General features: G+C 34.9%; 1 long non-coding RNA gene across 1 annotated transcript; it reads right to left on the reverse strand.

Moving 5' to 3' along the window:
• Positions 1-256: 256 nt before the first annotated feature.
• LOC114580921 lies at positions 257-3,622 on the reverse strand. The gene is made up of 2 exons (XR_003702596.1): positions 3,313-3,622; positions 257-506 (listed from the first exon to the last, which is right to left on the reverse strand). It is a non-coding gene; the product is annotated as an uncharacterized LOC114580921 (long non-coding RNA).
• Between the last annotated feature and the right edge of the window lie 94 nt (positions 3,623-3,716).

Below are 3,716 nucleotides of genomic sequence, written 5' to 3' on the forward strand. Positions count from 1 at the left end.
GGGACGGCTTTCTTACTGCTTCTTAAAACAGCTTTTTAGTACAAAAATTAAAATTTTTGTACGAAAAAATTGTTTCAAGAAGCAACAAAAAAGCTATTCCAAACAAAACGTTAATTTCTGATCTAAACTTTTCCAAATGATCCATCATAGTAAAATAGTTCTTTGACGACTTCATATTTATCTAAGCATAAATTTCACCCAGCATGTACATGATTTAGTTCCCAATCATCTTGTTTGTCAAACACATCATCATTCATTTTTTTTTTAATTAAAATCCTCATAGGGGTCTACGTGTTAATATCAAAATTGCGATTACATGGTCCTTAAAAGGAACCACTAGCTCTCTACTGCTCGAACGAGCTACAATCAAAAAGGAAAGAAAAAGACCTGCGAGTCTGTGGTTCCTCATCCTAAGAATACAATAGATGCAAAACAAACTACTAGGGCTGTAAGCATACGCCAGCCAAAAAAGGAAGATCATCAAATAGACGTTCAACACCATCTTCCTGCAAAAATGGAGAAGCAAAAAGAAAAACCAAAAAAAGAAAACAATAAAGAGTACCTTGGACACATGCTTCTTATTATAATTCCTCAGAAAACAAAAAGAAAACAAATCATCATTCATATTATTCACAAAAGTCATAGAAAGAGTAATGCAATTTATAAAGATATCCTAAGAATTATCTGTAGGATGGGGACTCACTCACCACATTGGACACATGCTTCTTATTATAATTCCTCAGGTGAGGAAGAAGTTTAAAATAATCTTTGGAAAGATGGACATAAATGCAATAATAAGAGAAGAAAGCCAAACCTTTATCCAATTCAACCTTTCGAAATTAACTATGATTATCATAGCCCACCCAAACTTATTTGTCATGGCCTCATGGGTGCAAGGAAAATTTACCTCTGCTAACACTCAAGATAACAACAGACGATCTTGAAAGATATGCAGTAACTATTTCTATTTTCTTAAGGATGGCGAAAAATAATTTTATGGAGTAAAGAGTGTTGTACCTTATAAAGTGAAGGAAAGAGTTCCATATAGGTAGGGGTGTCAATAATATTTGACACGACACGAAAATCCAACTCAAACAAGACTGAAAGTTTTAGGGTTAGACCCGACCCAATTTCAAACTGGGTTGAGTTCAGATTTCTTAATTCGATATGTTTGAAAAAATAGGTCGGATTCGATTTGACCCAGCAACCCGGAATTGACCCAGAAACCGCGCGCCAGACCGCATCCCATGTCCGTTGGACCTTTCGCGTCGAGTCCGCTGTCGCCCGACAACTCGTCGCATTGTGTCGCGTCGCATTGTGTCGCGTCTGCTGCCCTCTGCCGTCTACCAGTCGCCCTTTGCCGTCCGCCAGCCGCCCTCCACAATCGCTATAGCCATTGCCGTTGATGATCCGGGTTGACGGATCATGTCGGATTGATCCGGGTTAGAAGGGGGTCGATTTCAGATTAAAAAAAAAAGTGACCCGTGCGAATTCTGGTCTGGTCAGCTTGTGTCGAATCAATTCCGAGATAAATCCGAATCCGACTCATGACCGGATTTTGATAGCCCTACATATAGGATGCTTCATGAAAGATGAACACTTCTGTTTTGTTTGATTAATTAGAAGGAATTGGAGAAATTCTATTGCATTGGACTTAATAATTTTATGTTGAGTGTTTGGCTCCCATGAAATTAATAGGTAATTGAACTTAGGTCATGTTTAGGAGCATTTCTTCTCTTATTTAAAAAACAATTAAAATGAAATTTAAATGTGTTAATTTACTCCCTTTTTTTGCAAAATAAATTAATTTATTCGAAAAAAAGTACTAAACTTTTTAGTATTTTTAAAATTTTCAAAATACCGCCTCCCCTCTATTTTCTCAACTGCCAGTCCACAAAACTCAACCTGATCATAAGGGATGGGAAGAGGAAGAGAACTGCTTTATGATTTTTTTAAAATAATAAACATATGAGATTAATAACAAATATATTTTTTATTTCACATTAGAAAAGAAAATTAAAAGTAACTGAAATGGCTCTACGAAAGCAAATTATTTTCCTCAATTTCATCTCAACAAAATAATTAAGTGGGTACTAATTTCACTTCAATTATTTTATCATTTACATTTATATTTCATTTCTTCGTTGTCAATTATATTATTAGGGAGCGTAAATCAAAGGATTGTAAAAGTTAGGCCTAATAATTAATTTCATTTTTAATCACAAAAACTTAATCCTGCAAATGAGCTGAACTAACCACTTCATACTTTTATACCAATAAATTTTTAGATGTGAATAAATCCAATACTCTTATGTATCACCTTTAAACAATATACATATCATAAATAAAATGAATCTATAGGAGTTTATCTCATTATATCTCCCCATATGTACTAAGGGCATCTCCAACTGAAAAATCCATTAATTTTCATTCCAAAATGTAAAAAAACTTAAAAATGCAGTAATTCATCTCCAATCGAACTCTATTTCTTTCTCCTTTTTCACGTGCTTCTTCATCTCGCTGCTAACCATCTATCTCCTCTTTCACGTGCTTCTTCGGCAAATCTCGTAACAGAAAAAATTGGCGTACGTGGGTGACCAGTGCGACGCCAAAATTGGCATCGCATTGTTCACCTACCGAATTTCGGCGTGCAATCTAGCGTTCGAATGGAGCGAATAGCGGATGGCATACCATCGTATATTATGCAGTTCGGTTGAAGATGATCTAATTAATATTGCTTGCTTTTTAATTGGTCATATAGTTTCTACTTCTTAAGATAAAAACCTATAAATAAGAACCCTGGAGCTCTTATGTATTTCAAAATCGCCTTCTAAGATCTAGAATAGCTATATAAGTAAATCTGTTAACTAATATAGTATCTTTTTTCAGTAACTAATAGGTTTATGTTATGTTGAAGAATGAACATCAAGGGATTTTTTAAAAGAGCTTAAGGGAGAACTTTAAAACAAACAGAAAAAGTGCAAACTGTTCTATGATTGATAGTTAAAGCTCCAAATCAATAGATCAACTGAGCTGCGTAATCCTGATGATCGATACATTTATCAGATTCTGCAACTTGAACAAAAACAAGTTCTTGGATTATTGAGAAAAGGAACTGATCTAGGAATCATGCAAAGAAGCCAAAACAAAGTAGGAATCTTCTCTTTTCAATTTCTTTCTGAATGCCTAAAGACGGCCAAAAAATCCATAAATTATATGGCAAAGAGAATAATCTATGCAAAATCACTGGATCACAATATATATCATCTACTCACAAGAAATGAAGAAAAAAACAAAAGGATTTGAACATACCTGAATAGAATCAAACTGTTCTTCTAGCTTCAAAGAGAAGAACAGATATCAGATATAGCCGCCCATTGCCGATGCAGCATCATCAAGATTCTCACTGGAAGAGGGAGTGAAGGTCTGGATCCTGCTGCTGTGTGAGAATCTTGATGATGCCACACCAGCAAACGCCGGCTGTTTCCGATCATCGATTCCCTGCCCTCGTACATGAACTAGTTTACATTTAAAGGATTAGACAGCGAGGGAGAGAGAGAGAACGATAGGAGAGAGAGCTGCAAAAAAAATCTCATTATTTGCGACTGCGTTTCCCTTGATAAGATAAATTTTCGGGAAATTTATATATATTAAAAATATTTAGTGTATTTATGTATACAACAACAACAACATTAAAAATATTTAGTGTATTTATG

The sequence above is a fragment of the Dendrobium catenatum genome, unplaced genomic scaffold (assembly GCF_001605985.2).
Source record: "Dendrobium catenatum unplaced genomic scaffold, ASM160598v2 fragScaff_scaffold_1398, whole genome shotgun sequence".
In the NCBI taxonomy this organism is placed as follows: domain Eukaryota; kingdom Viridiplantae; phylum Streptophyta; class Magnoliopsida; order Asparagales; family Orchidaceae; genus Dendrobium; species Dendrobium catenatum.